General features: G+C 38.5%; 1 long non-coding RNA gene across 2 annotated transcripts in view; it reads right to left on the reverse strand.

Moving 5' to 3' along the window:
* Window positions 2,320-15,366, reverse strand: part of LOC102162238 — a 65,779-nt gene continuing 52,732 nt past the window's right edge. Inside the window, exon 4 of one of the 2 annotated variants that reach the window (XR_308034.3) lies at window positions 2,320-2,465. This is a non-coding gene — a long non-coding RNA (uncharacterized LOC102162238). Of the gene's footprint in view, window positions 2,466-11,363; window positions 14,391-15,366 lie in introns of those variants that run through there. The other variant, XR_001301409.2, reaches the window with a different exon arrangement.

The following is a 15,366-nucleotide window of genomic DNA, read 5'->3' on the forward strand; positions in this document are numbered from 1 at the left end:
CAATGGCACCTTGCTTCTCCTGTGAGCCCAGACTTCCTCCTGGGTTCCCTCTGCTGTGGCATTTTGCTCCCCAGCTCATGGTGCACTACTCCCCTAGCCCCTCAGGCTGTCTCCACACAGCCAACACTAGTCCTCTCCCTGAAACTGACCTCCAGAGCCGTAGTCTCAGCACCCAGCCCCCACCAGAGTGTCTTAGGCTGTGCCATTCAGGGCAGCGGTGCAGATGATCTGTGTGGCTCACTCTGCTTTACCCTTCTCAGTCAAGCTGCTATGCTTTTCTCAGTGACTTTGAGGCCCCACCATCTTGGCTGATCTCCTGGTCAATAAGGTGTCTTCCCAGGGTGTGGGTTTCCTTTCTCTTTAACAGCTCTCTCTCAGGACTGGTAGTCCCATCTTAATTTCTTCTCTCTCTCTCTTCTTTTTTCTTTTGTCATACCCAGTCATGTGGAGGGTTTTTTGCCCTTTTGGAGGTTTAAGTTCTTCTGCCAGCATTCATTAGATGTTCTGTTTGAATCGTTCTACATGTAGATATTTTTTTTTCTATGTCTTTGTGGTAGAAGGTGAGTAGATGTCTTACTACTCTGCCATCTTGATCCTTCCTCCATGAAGTGGTGTAAATCTTGTTCCCAAGAGTTTTCTGAATCCCTCATTAAGCAGATCTCTGATGATTCTATAAATCCTTCAGAATAATGGTATTTGAACTTTAATAAAAATTCCTAATTGCAAAAAAAGTTTAAGGATTTAGTCTGTTTATAAGTGTATAAATAAGCAGGTATATGTGATATAAATACACTACTGAATATGTACACTAAAAATGAACTCTAAGGTAGAAATTTTATGGAATAAGATGGAAGATACTTATAAAGAGCTGTTGTGTTACAGAATATTGAGTAGAGATTCCTGTGCTATACAGTAGGTCCTTGTGGTTACCCAATTTATATATGGTAGTGTGTATCCGTTAATCCCAAACTCCTAATTTATTCTCCCCCTCTCCATATTTCCCCTTTGTTAGCTATAAATTTGTTCTTGAAATCTGTGAATCTGTTTCTGTTGTGAATAAGTTCATTAGCATCATTTTAAGAATTAGGTTCCACATATAAGTGACCATATATGACATTTGTCTTTCTCTGACTTACTTCACTTAGTATGATCATCTCTAGGTCCTGCAAATGTTGACTATTCCTGCAAATGTTGAATCTATATGGGAAAATAATCTGAAAAAGAATGAATATATGTTTACATATAACTGAATCACTTTTCTATTTCCCTGAAATTTACATAACATTGTAAATCAACTATGCTCCAATAAATAATTAAAATTAAACAATTTTTAAAAAGAGTAATTGTAGTGTCTCCCCCCTGTTTCCCTCCCTTACAGGGGATCATCAAGATTGAACCCCTGGGTAATAGTGCTGGATTTGGAGATCCCCCAACACAGCTTCCAATTTTAAGCAGAAAGCTCTGCTAAGACAAGAGTGAGCCTAGACCACTGCATGAAAGATACTCCTTTCAATAATATTAGGTTTGTTGATTTAGGAACATGACTGCTCTTCTCTGTATGTACTTCATTTCTTGAATGTAGTTTAATTCCTACTTGGTCTATTTTTCTCCTCTCTTTTCCTTCCTGCCTAAACATCTTACACAGAGTTCCATCCCCTGGAAAATCCAGTTATGCTTATCCCTGGTATCTCCGCATCCAGAGCCTTTGGGATAGTTTCCTTTTTGGTGGACTTAACAATATAAACGCCCCTTTAGTTCACATTGCACTCCTGTAGGAGGTGATAAAAAGTAAGATGTGCGACATCTGCCTGGGTTTCCCAGCTGAACATCAGAAGCAGTTGTTGCAGCTGGGCTGGAGGAACTGATTCTGAACAAAAGGGCTGTGAATCGTATTTCTACAGCCCTCAAGGGACTGTGAAGGTGGTGTGCTCGCATCAGTTATTTTACGACTAAATTATCCAGTTTGAGAATTATTCAATCTCATGTTTCCTTTTCTTTCCTGTTGCCTTCCTAATGTCACTTAATCTAATCCCTTCGCTGACATGTGACAAGAGGATGGGAAATAAAATCCTAATCAGCCAATGTGACTGCTTTGCTTTACCTGGTCACATCTAATCTTAGGCTGCTCCCAATATGTGCATAGCTCTGTGCTAAATGAGAGGCTTAATTTGTCTAATAAAAATTAAGTAGAAATAATCACGAAAATGTGTGATGCACACTTAGGCTACATTAAGAAGTATGTACCTGAAAAGAATAAATCCAGGTCTTCCCATAGATAATTACAAAAACCACTTTAGGAGAAACTTAACTTTGCTGACATTGCTAGATGGAGAGATTTAATTCAAACAATGAAAATTACTTAAACTGTTTTTTCAGTCCACAAATAGGTCCTTGGTCATTTGCAGAAGCCCTGCAGCCTCTGGTCTCCTTGCTCATGGCTCTTTTCCTTCTCTCTTATCTTCCCCCTTTAAGCAGAAAACAAAACACTCTTCATTTCTTTCTTAAGAGCAGTTTTGTTCTTTTTAGCACTTAGTCCCATCCCTAGGTAGCTGAAGTCTCTGTTAGAGATTTCGTATTTGTAAAAACCCACCAAGCTGAAGCTAGAGACACCCCAGAGCTTAATGGTTTACCCTCCAGATCTCCCCACTCCCCATCTCTCCTACAGTCACATGCAGCCACGGAGGCTTCTCAGAGGCGCTGCCAGGGACAATTCCAAGGCCACTGGGGTAGCTTTTGATTATTTTCTTTTTTTATGGATCTATAAGTGACAATGGTTTCTTCCCCATCACCTTGATCTTCCTCACCTCTCACCTCGGCCCATCGTACTGCCATTTCCTGCTTCCTCTAGTCTACACTGAAATGGTTCATTCAGTGAGAATCCACTTATTTTGTTCTGCTTCATTAACATACCCCTCTGGCCACTCTTTCAGTTTGAGGTGGGGTGAGAAGAGGTGTGGGCAATTCAATGTAAACCTCTGGTGTTTTGCTGAAAGGTGTTACAGGATGAAACCATCACATGTTTAAGTGTGTTTAAAATTAAGTGTTTAGACTTTTCCAAATGTCTTTTTCACAACAGAACCTGAAGAAACATTGTAAATCAAATATACTTTAATATAATTTAAAAAAATAAATAAATCTTAAAAACAACCAAATGTCTTTTTCACTTTCCAATTTTCTGTAAAGCATCATCATATAATACATACAATAGTCCTGTGAGGAAGAGTTGTTTTTTTCCCCTACCTACTTATTAAAAAAAAAAAAATCATGTAATCAGGACACCTAAGCTACATAATACATCATGGAATTAATAAGTGATGATACCAGGAGCTGAGTCCAGATTGCCTCACTTTATTTTTTTTTTCCTTTTAGGGCTCTATCCGTGGCATATGGAGGTTCCCAGGCTAGGGGTTGAATCAGAGCTGCAGTTGCCAGCTTACATCACAGCTCACAGCAATGCTGGATCCTTAACCCAACTGTGCTAGGCCAGGGATCGAACCCGCAATCTCATGGTTACTAGTCAGATTGGTTTCTGCTGCACCACAATGGGAACTCCTATTAATTCTACAAATACCATTCTATTCTGCAAAGTAGCCACGATCTCTAACACACAACTTCTTCTTTGAGATACCTCACTCCTCTGCTATTTCCCCCCACCACCACCTTGGAAAGAAAGAAGAATGAATTCTCAAGCAAGGTGTAAGCAGAGCCCTGAAAAAAAAAAAAAAAAAAAAAGAAAAAAAAAAAAAAAAAAAAAAAAAAAACCTCAAAGCTGCAGAAACCACAAAGCCCAGCTTTCAGGTCTGATTGGATTAATGGTGGTATACAGAGCAGTTAAGACTCACCTGGAGCTGGGATATTCCTCCACCATTTTTCTCTTTCAGAGAGTCAACTACCATACCCACTACAGAATCTGTGTGTTCATGTGAGGAAACAACTGCTTGATAGGGTCACAGCATATGGAAGCCCACTGCCCCTGCAAGAACATGAAGTTGTGCCATCTCCTGATGGCACTTCTCCAGTCTTACCCCAAGCCCACAGAATAGACTGGTACATTGCAGGTGTCTTTCCAGGCACAGAGTCTTGGTAGCAACCACACGGGCATCTTTTTAGAGAGGTGTGACTTCTCAGGGGGGTGTCAGCACAGTTGGTGAGTGTACAGAAGGGATTGGGTGGGGGTGGGGATGGAATGGATAACATTTGTCAGAACTCAGAAAAATCTTCAAATTCTCCTCTTTCTGAGCTGGAGTGAGGAATCTGAACAGATTGAAGCACAAGTCAATGCTGTGCTGTAAATTCACAGCCAGACTCGAAGTTGAGATGTGTAGAGTCGGGAAGGAGGAAAGCCTAAATTCATTTCTGCTCTTTTTGATATCCCCACCTGCCAAAGAAGATCACCACCGACCTCATCCTGGCTTCCATTTTCAGGTACTCAGAAGATGAAATGTTTGTCAAAACATGAGTGAGCTCATGCTGGGAAAACAACCGTTTTGAAAGAATGGATGGTGTTAGCGTTTGGTGTAAATTTTCTCACGTTGCCCAAAGTTTGTGAAATTACTTTTGAAAAATGCATTTGCATCATTCTAAGATTCCAAAGTCTCTTAGGTGCTAGTTACTTGGAGTGACTCTGTTTGGTCTCTCAGTTTTTTTGTCAGCAGTGAGCTTCATAACCCAGTCTCAAATATATTAATGTTGTTGGTGTACAGGGCTCTCTGTGCTAATAACACATCAGTGTTTTAAAGGAATACCTTCTAAATAAGCCAAGGAAAATTAATGCACTATTTTACAAGTGAAAATCTAATCTCTCCTAAAAGTTGTCAAGGTCAGAACATGAAAGTAGATTAAGATGTTTGGCTTACATTTGTAGCAACATGAATGCAACTATAGATTCTCATATTAAGTGAAGTAAGTCAGAAAGAAAAAGACAAGTACCATATGATATCACTAATTTGTGAACTCTAATTTGTGAATATGGCACAAATGAACCTACCAATGAAAGAAAAACAGATACACAGGAATAGAGAACAGACTTGTGGTTGTCAAGGAGGTCAGGGGAGAGAGATTGAGATGGACTGGGAATTATGAACTATTACATTCAGAATGGATAAGCAATGAGGTCCTACTGTACAGCACAGGGAACTATATTCAATCTCCTGGGATAGAACATGATGGAAAATAATATAAAAAGAATGTATACATTTGTATGACTGAGTCACTTTGCTATATAGCAGAAAATGGCACAATATTGTAAATCAACTATAACAATTAAAAAGAAGATGCTTTGACACAATGATGTTCAAATCATGTTTCTCATGATCCTGGGTTTTTTTGAAAATCCCTTTGGGACTTCATTAGATGTGAAGAAAGATGTTGAGAAGTCAGGAATTCCAACCACATTTCAAAACAAATGAATTCTATTTTTTTCACAGTCCATCAATGTGGGCCCTTGGAAAGATTTCTGTGGGTGAAAAGACTGCCAAAGCTTAAAAAAGTGGAAAAGACAAATATCGCTAAATCCTTCCATGATAATTGCACAAAGAACTAAAGAGAAGCTAATTCATCTTCTTTGTTATTGTCTGTCACTTTCTGATGCAAAACCTTCAATGACTCTGTATTGCCTAATTAAGTTCAAGTTCCTGATTAAAGCATTCAAATCTCTTTATTATATTTAAACTTTATCTAATATGTTCTCTTACTCTTAAGTTCCAACCCACCTGGACCTCTTACCATCAGAACAAACTTCTCACTAACTCATTTCCTCTTCCTGTCTTTGCTCACTCTATTTCCTTAGCTTGCAATGGATTCCCAGGGAGTCACCTCTACTTGTCAACATCCAACTCTTCCTTTGTCCCCCTTTTTAATGGTATTTCTATACTCATACATGCCTTCATTTTCCAGCAGGCTACATTCCTTCTTCCCACTGGACTTCACCAGTACTCTTTCCATCTTCAATAGCATCTCATAATCTCTGCTACTATCTCTTTTTACTTGTCTTATTTTTTGATTCGTTCTTTGTTTTCATTCATTAATTTTCTTTCAATTCTTTTCATCCATTTCAAAATGAGTCTCTGCTGCACCATATGTCTTCCAGAACCTTCGCAGGACCAGAGCACAGCCATTTTAGGTTGAAATAAAGACATACCATTGGCCTGGTGGATCAGTTGAGGGACTGAATGTGGCTTTCGTTTTATCATGGAGAAAATGTAAAATTTCCTTGCTGTGCAGCCACTTCTCAGTCTTTTTGAGACAATGAATGTTCTCTTTCTGCTTTCACTGGAATTGCCATTCTACTCATATAGGAACTAGAAATAATCATGAGCTATAAATATGTACTCATCTCCTACTATTTTCAGCCACCCTCACTGTTCTGGACACACTGGCCTCATTGCTATGCTGTGAAAAGAAACACACGTTTATTTTTGCCTCAGGGCCTTTGCAATTTTCTTCTCTGTGTGGTTATTTTTTACCCTCTGTTCAGCCAAATCACTGCTCTTGCAATGCAGCCTCAAAGAGACTTTTGCTAACACCTTATCTCAAAAGACACCCTGTTATTCTCCATCCCCATTATTCTGGCTTATTTTACTTAACCTGATAAACTATCATTATTCTGGCTTATTTTACTTAACCTGATAAACTATCATATGTTTAAATTGATCCTTTGTCTGACCTAGCTAGAACTGAAGTTCCACGAAGGCAAGGACTTAGCCTTGTTTACTGACATAACTCCAGCACCGGAATGGTCCCTGGCACAAATGGAGACCTCAATAAATATGTACTAAATAGTAAATGGAGAACTAAAGAAATTAACATAAGCAGACTACCAGAAGGGTAGTGTGATTTTTCAGAAAATTACACACTAGATTAGAAGAAAGAAGATTTGAATTCCAGTCCCTGTTCTGTCCTTAACCAAAAAGTGAACCAAGTAAATCCTCTAAATTTAATCTGTTTAAAATGGTGTTTTCTTTCTTTAAACATTGAGAAAATTAGACCAAAAAAGATAAAAAATTTCAAATCTAACTTTCTATTCTTTTAAATCAATGACTGCTTCTTCAGTGAGTTTCATTGTACCTCCTTATACAATGAAGACCTGTAGGCTGCTGGCATACACTGGGAGGAGTCAGCTTTCAGAAAGCATGGTGACATAGACAAGAAGTGACCAGAATTCACCCTGGAGCTGTTTATATGTGTGGAGCAGCTTAATGAAATGACAGCTCTTGTTTTGTAAAGCAGCTAATGGACTTGACAAGAATCACAGTTTCCACGCAAGGACACCAGCAGTCCAAATAATGAGTCTTTAACTCACTCACCAGGGCTGTCATATCCTCCAAATGCATTTGTTAGGAGCTATATTGGGCCAAATGCTTAATAAATTCAATAATCTTTTCACTAAGTGCATTAGCTGTGCCCGGCTATGATCTTGTTGGATTGTATTCGCTGTGCTTAAGCAATTAGAAGTAAGGGCAATTGTTCCAAAGAAGTGGGAGGGAATGGGAAACTGGAACTAATTGGTTGCTTTTCCTGAACTGGGATGGGGTAACCCACCTAACTAGGATGCAAAGCCAATTATAAAATCCATTTAAGTGTAACAAATGAAGGTCTGAAAGACTAAACTACTAATTAAGGTCAGGGACATTAAATTTCAAAAGGTGACCATTTAGCCTTAGTCCAGTCATGCATATCTCTTGCCAAGTAAATTGGTGATAGAAATTTGGGATGAAGACCTTGCTAGAACTCTGAAGTACTGACATGAGGCTGGAGCAGGAGGCATGAAACCAAGGAGTCTAACTTCTAGTGGCTTCTTGACTTCCTGGTTGATTCTCTGCATCAGAGATTTCTTACTTTGCACATTACTACTGGCCTATAGGTCAAGGACTTGGGGAAAAAAAAAAAAAACAGACATCTTGCAGAATTAAATAAAAATTGGAATCAAGACTCAGGGCTACAGCTGAGTCTTTATGTAGAGATAATAATACCCACATTTTCAGGCTCCCTAGGTGTTATTACTAGGCAGAACCACTTCAAGGAATATGGTTTCTAAATATGGCTATCTCACTTGTCCATCTCTTTTTCCTGTGAGTATCTATCGTTACTCAGCACCTACAGCTCTGTAGTTCATCTTCTTGGCACTCAGAGATATACATTCTCCAGTCAGCTCAGATTGTATCTATAATGTCTTCTTACCCTCCCAAGCAACTGACTTTTCTTCCATCCTTTCCCTCTGTACCCTCACCATGATTACTTCCCCACCCTGTTCCATTGCTCAAGGGGCAGCTCTTTCTTCTGTGATGGCGGAAGACTCATACACAGACATGAGTTCTGATAATTTATGAGGGCTAATATGTTTATTTCCAGAAAAAGAAAAACACAAAGTCTTAATACAAATATCATCAAACACATACTGAATTTTCTGACAAGAGGAAAATTGGAAGACCATTTATTCTGGAAAATTCTTTGTTACCCATAATGAATCTGAAGCCAAAAAATGTGCTATTCCAACCATCATGACACAGTATTCTTTCCAGTAACCATACTGACACCTTACCAAGTCATAATGTTGGACTAAAATAGATTTCTCAAATGTTAGATTTTTAGTCTCCCTGGCAGGATTTAGGGAAGGACAGCATTTTGATGACCCTTGGATCACATTCATTGCCTTGGTTAATCTAGAGGTAAAGGACAATACCATTGCCAGAAGACAGGAGTGTAAGATATTGGAAAGAGTTACACATCAGTACAAGCATAGTCTTATTAAAAACTTAACATCCCTCAAGGTACACCTGATACCTAGCTGGAAAGCAGCCTTGTAGAAACAAGCATGGCTTTGAGGATCAGTTTGGCCTGGGTTTACATGTTGACCTCATTATGTTCTTCAGCAGCTGTTTATCCTCCTTTCTCCTTAGTTTCTCTTTATGTAGAGATAATAATACCCACATTTTAGTAATATTGTGAACATGTAATATATATATAGATATAGACATAACTTTTTAAAAAAATTTTATTGTTATTTTGCCAATGCAATTTTTTTTCTACTGTACAGCATGGTGACCAAGTTACACATACATGTATACATTCTTTTTTCTCCCATTATCATGCTCCATCATAAGTGACTAGACATAGTTCTCAGTGCTACATAGCAGGATCTTATTACCAATCCATTCCAAAAGCAATAATTTGCATCTATTAACCCCAAGCTCCCAATAGTCCCCTCGGCCCCCAAGTCTATTCTGCAAGTCCATGATTTTCTTTTCTGTAGAAAGGTTCATTTGTGCTGTATATTAGATTCCAGATATAAGTGATATCATATTGTATTTGTCTTTCTCTTTCTGACTTACTTTAAATCGGCAACTTAACCCACCACCTAAATGAATTAGAAAAAGAACAACAAACAAAACCTAAAGTCAGCAGAAGGAAGGAAATAATAATGATCAGAGAACAAATCAATAAAATAGAGATTAGAAAAAACAATAGACAAAATCAATCAAACCAAGAGCTGGTTCATTGAAAAGGTAAACAAAATTGACAAACTTCTGGACAGACTCACCAAGAAGAGGAGAGAAAAAATCCAAATAAACAAAATAAGAAATGAAAACGGAGAGGTCAGAACTGATATAATAGAAATACAAAAATCCATGAGAGAATACTATGAACAATTATATGCTAACAAATTTGACAACCTAGAAGAAATGGACAACTTTCTAGAGATTTACGGCCTGCCAAAACTGAATCAAAAAGAAATAGATCAACTGAAAAAACCAATCACTAGAAATGAAATTGAATATGTCATAAAAACACTCCCTACAAATAGAAGTCCAGGACCAGATAGCTTCACAGGTGAATTCTACCAAACATACAAAGAGGAACTTATACCCACCCTCCTTAAACTTTTTCAAAAGTTTGAAGAAGGAACATTCCCAAAGACATTCTATGAAGCCATCATCACCCTAATTCCAAAACCAAACAAAGATACCATGAAAAAAGAAAACTATAGTACGAGTTCCCGTCCTGGTGCAGTGGTTAATGAATCTGACTAGGAACCATGGGGTTGTGGGTTCGATCCCTGGCCTTGCTTAGTGGGTTAGGGATCTGGCGTTGCCGTGAGCTGTGGTGTAGGTTGCAGACGCAGCTCGGGTCCCACATTGCTGTTGCTCTGGTGTAGGCCAGCAGCTATGGCTCTGATTGGACCCCTACCCTGGGAACCTCCATATGCTGTGGGGGCGGCCCAAGAAATGGCAAAAAGGCCAATATCTTTGACGAATATTCTCAACAAACTTTTAGCCATCAGAATCCAATAACATATAAAAAAGATCGTACACCATGACCAGGTGGGATTCATCCCAGGTTACAAGGATGGTTCAACATACGCAAATCAATCAATGTCATACACCACCTTAACAAAAGGAAAGTCAAAAACCACATGATCATCTCAATAGATACAGAGAAAGCATTTGACAAAGTCCAACATCCATTCATGATCAAAACTCTTACCAAAGTGGGTATAGAGGGAACATTCCTGAATATAATCAAAGCCACTTAAACCCACAGCAAATTTAATACTCAATGGAGAAAAGCTGAAAGCCTTCCCACTCAAATCTGGAACAAGACAAGGATGCCCACTCTCACCACTGTTATTCAACATAATACTGGAAGTCCTAGCCACAGCAATCAGACAAACAAAAGAAATTAAAGGCATCCAAATAGGAAGAGAAGAGGTAAAACTGTCATTGTATGCAGATGACATGATACTAGATATAGAAAACCCTACAGACTCGACCCAAAAACTACTTGAACTGATCAACAAATTCAGCAAAGTAGCAGGATATAAGATTAACACTCAGAAATCAGTCACATTTCTGTATACTAATAATGAAATAGTAGAAAAGGAATACAAAAATACGATACCTTTTAAAATTGCTCCCCAAACAAGCAAATACCTGGGAATACATCTGACCAAGGAAATGAAAGACTTATATGCTGAGAACTACAAAACATTAATCAAGAAATTAAAGAAGTTGTAAAGAAATGGAAAGATACTCAACGCTCCTGGGCTGGGAAAATTAATACTGTAAAAATGGCCATACTACCCAAAGCAATCTACAGATTCAATGCAATCCCTATCAAATTACCCAGGACATTTTTCACAGAACTAGAAGAAACAATCCAAACATTTATATGGAACCACAAAAGACCCAGACATGCCAAAACAATTCTGACGAAGAAAAACCAAGCAGGGAGCATAACTCCCCCAGACTTCAGGCACTATTACAAAGCCACAGTCATCAACACAATGTGGTACTGGTACCAAAACAGACAGAGAGACCAGTGGAACAGAATAGAGAACCCAGAAATAAACTCAGACACCTATGGTTGATTAATCTTTGACAAAAGAGACAAGACATAGACATATCTTATATACACACATATTTCACAATGATTTTGGCATGTAGTAGTAGTCAGAGAAGCAGTTATTGCACTTTGTTTTTACTAAGGTACATAGAGACTACTTTCTTAGTTATTGTGAAGTGTGAATTACCTGAAGACCACCAAGCTACAATGCAGGGTTTTCCTTGCCGCACACTTTTGCTACGTCAGAATAACTTTGTGAAAAATTAACTCTGTGAAAATTTGAACCTGCCAGAAAAGGTAATAACACTTTGAATGGCAATTGTGCCAAATCAGATGCCCTTTCCACAATGCAATTAGGCACATACATGCATAAGCGCATGCACACACACACACACGGTTTATAATTTAAGTCCTAAGATTTTGTGAATCCGATAGAAACAACATTCTCCTCCTCCTCAACCACCTGCAAGAGTAACCTTTCTCCATGACCCTAGTGGACCGTCCAGGATGATTCCCCCAGCTGCATGGCCAGGTGATCCATTTGCTGCCAGTTACCACCAGGAATGTCCTCCTTTCATGAGCACCTGACTATAGGTTGATGGAGGAAAGTCCAGGTCTTCCATTTCTGTTTCCGTAGTTTTGTTCCCCACTACACCACTGAGCAAAGCTAAATGAGTATTAATGATTATACCAGAGGGTAGGGGTAATTTGGGTGAACTGTAACAAAAGGAGAAAATTTCAAACAGTTGGCTAACTACTGCTTTACCCATGGTTCTTAGAAAGCTGATCCCTTGCTGGGATGTTCTCCTGAGAAGGTCATTTTCTGGCATCCTTGGTGGGATCCCAGGACCCCCCGGAGGTTACCAAAACACATAGATCCACTAGTCCCTTACACAAAATGGTGTGGTACAGTCAGCGCTCCACCTGCCGGTTTCGTATTCACTAATTCAATCAACCACACATGTGCAATCTGCAGATGTGGTGTGGAGGGCGGACTCTATGCTTGTCTCCCTAACCTGGCTCTAAAGATCCCCCTCTCTCCAAGAGCATTTCCTTCTTCTAACCTGCACTGGGCAAATTAATAACCATCTTTGGGAGATTCTATCCCTTATCCTGAGGTTGGTGATGGATACCCCAGGTTTGAATAAGTCAAGGTAAAGAACTGGAGAAGGTCAAGCTTCATGTTTTGTCATAGCTATTCGCTGACACCTCTACCTCAGGAATAGCTCAGAGCAGAGCCTTATCCTGATAAGTGGCCAGCACAGTCCAGGCCTGACACAGAAACACTGAGTCTGATCCTCCTTTGAGATCACTTCACCCAAGTGAGTGATGGGCACACCTATTCATCCCCTAGTTGTCCAGCGAGTAACTGTTAGGTACAAGTGACTGCTAACACAAATGTATGCAATTCCCAGAATAAATTATCAGTGAAATAGTAATTATCAGTTATATATCTGTCATTATATACATATATATATATACACACACACACATATCTGTATATCTATATATATCTTCTATGTTTTCTAGGTACCTCTCTAAATGATGGCATTAATATTTCACATGCAAAATTATTGTTTGCACAATAGTTATCTCCTGCTCTCAAATTTTGCCCTTTGTGACCTCTGAACATTATTTCTTCCAATGGTCACTGCTTGGGATACAAAAGAGCAGGTCAAAGATTTGAAATTATTCCCTGATAGAATTATATTAAGTTCTTTATCATGGACACACATGCACATCAATTTCCATTTCAAATAAGGGTGGGGAGGACTTATTTATTTTTCAGTTGGAGGAGTATTTCCAGAAGTAATTTCCCTTCTAAAAATTATGTGATCATTTCTCTCTGAGTTGACTTCTTAGGGACGCTTCCTTAGAAAACTGCCTTTTCCAGATCTAGCTTGAAATCAACCTGATGCCTAAACTAAAAACTTTTCCCTTTAAATGTTGTTGATGTGCGCATTAGAATACGCTGGCGAAAAAAAAAATAAAATAAGGCAAATAGCCTTTGTCTCATAATGGGCCAAGCTTTTAGTCAAAGCCTGAAAAAAATAAAGGGATTTCCTGCCTTCTTTAAAATGGGTCCCACAATATCTAGCCTGGTGCTCAAATGCCTTCCAAATCCCCTTTGAGTGCTTTTTAATCCCTACTAATGTGCAGCAACAAATCAAAGATTATTCATCCTCCTCCGTCGACCGACGTATTTGTCTGGCATGTAGCACTAGGCATTCTAGGTCCTATTAGAGTTGAAGCTATTAGAGGAGGACAGGCATCTGAGCAGGCCGTAAGGAGGGTGGGAAAACAACCTAATGCTTATCCTTTAGACTTGAAGCACTGGTGTCTACAGTTAACAAGACATATGGTTGTATTGAGCCAGGAGGCGACTGCTTTCCAATTCAGTTAAATGTCTATTTCCACAACATATATAATTTAATTGCATATCTGATTAAGTCAAAAAATGGGAAAAATCTCTGGATATACAGCACCCTATGCTGACTACCTTAACGTGGACTCACTTGTTACCTCACTACCAGCTTTAATACAGCAATTAGTGCTGGCAAAACTCTATTTGCTTATAGACCTAATTAGAGATCAAGAGAGTGGCTCACTTCTGATAATTGCATGGCTGTGGCCCATCTATCAGCCATTGTTAAATTGTTGTTATATTAATGTAAAGCTTATAATCACTGCTGTTCCAAATTGAATAAAATGTTCTTGCCAATTCTCCAATGCAATTAATTTACATAAAAGCCTCTGGAACCAAAATTAAAATGATATACATCTTTGCAAAGTCTTCAGTTAAAACAAAGCTAAGTAACAAGGAACTCATACATCTTGTTCCCATGCATTTTTATGTTTACTGGCGTTAATGGCCAAACAATCATTAAATTGTGCCTAAAACTAATTAAAATGGTTATGCTCATACCTCATTTACTTTAAGCTCTAATTTATTATTCAAAGCATTAATATTTTAAATTCTCTGTTCCAGAGTCCAAGGAGATTCCAGGCAGTGGAACAGGAGGTCAGCCACTCACCTTCCTTCCAGGAATCTGCATATAAAACACATTAGTCTCACCAAGGCATTTGATACTGGCTCAGAAGAACTAGTGGTAAAAGTAGACTTGTCTGTTTGTTCCTTCTGCTTAAACTAAACCAGTAAAATAAAACATAGTCATACATCATCAGAAGATCTGTATGAGCAATGCAAGCAAGAAATATTAAATTATAGATGGCATACTTATATCATCTCCAAAATAGAGAAAACCAAAATTTGTTACAGGGCATGTGCCAGGCACCTCACCATTAAAACTAGTGGAGGCAGCTATTACACTGGGTGGTATTAGGGATCTTCAGAGTTTCATCACAAATAATAGCATTGGTGTGATCACTGATGGCAGAGTCAGGTCAGAGAATTCAGTCTCCAGTCTCTGGGTCACTTTGCTATACAGCAGAAATTGGCACAACATTGTTTTGTTTTGTTTTGTTTTTTAATGTAGTTGATTTACAATGTTCTGTCAATTTCTGTTGTACAGCAAAGTGACCTGGTTATACAAATATATACATTCTTTTTCTCATATTATTCTCCTTAACACAACATTGTAAATCAACAATTCTTTAGTTAAGAAAAAAAAATTTCAGTCTGTGTGTCTAACATCAGAAGTCACATTAATAATGCAGTATGCTCTCTGATAATTTTACACTATTAGTCGAGTTATGTTGTTACTCAATTACTAAAATCTACCATTTATTTAGAGACTACTCTGAGGCAGTGTCTCTTACATAATTTATCTAATTCAATCTATACAACAATACTATTATTGCTGCCATTTTAATGTTTGATGAGAAACCAAAGCTCAGAAATATTAAGTAGCTGGTCCAAGGTCACAACAGCAGATGACAGAGCAGGAAATTAAGCATATGTGTAATGTTTCTAAAGTCCATGATCTTTCAATGAGACCCTGATGATCATTTTACATAATTTTGATTCTTCTGGAGCTGAGAGGTATTTATTCCTCACATATCTCC

The sequence above is a fragment of the Sus scrofa genome, chromosome 15, assembly GCF_000003025.6.
Source record: "Sus scrofa isolate TJ Tabasco breed Duroc chromosome 15, Sscrofa11.1, whole genome shotgun sequence".
Lineage (NCBI taxonomy): Eukaryota > Metazoa > Chordata > Mammalia > Artiodactyla > Suidae > Sus > Sus scrofa.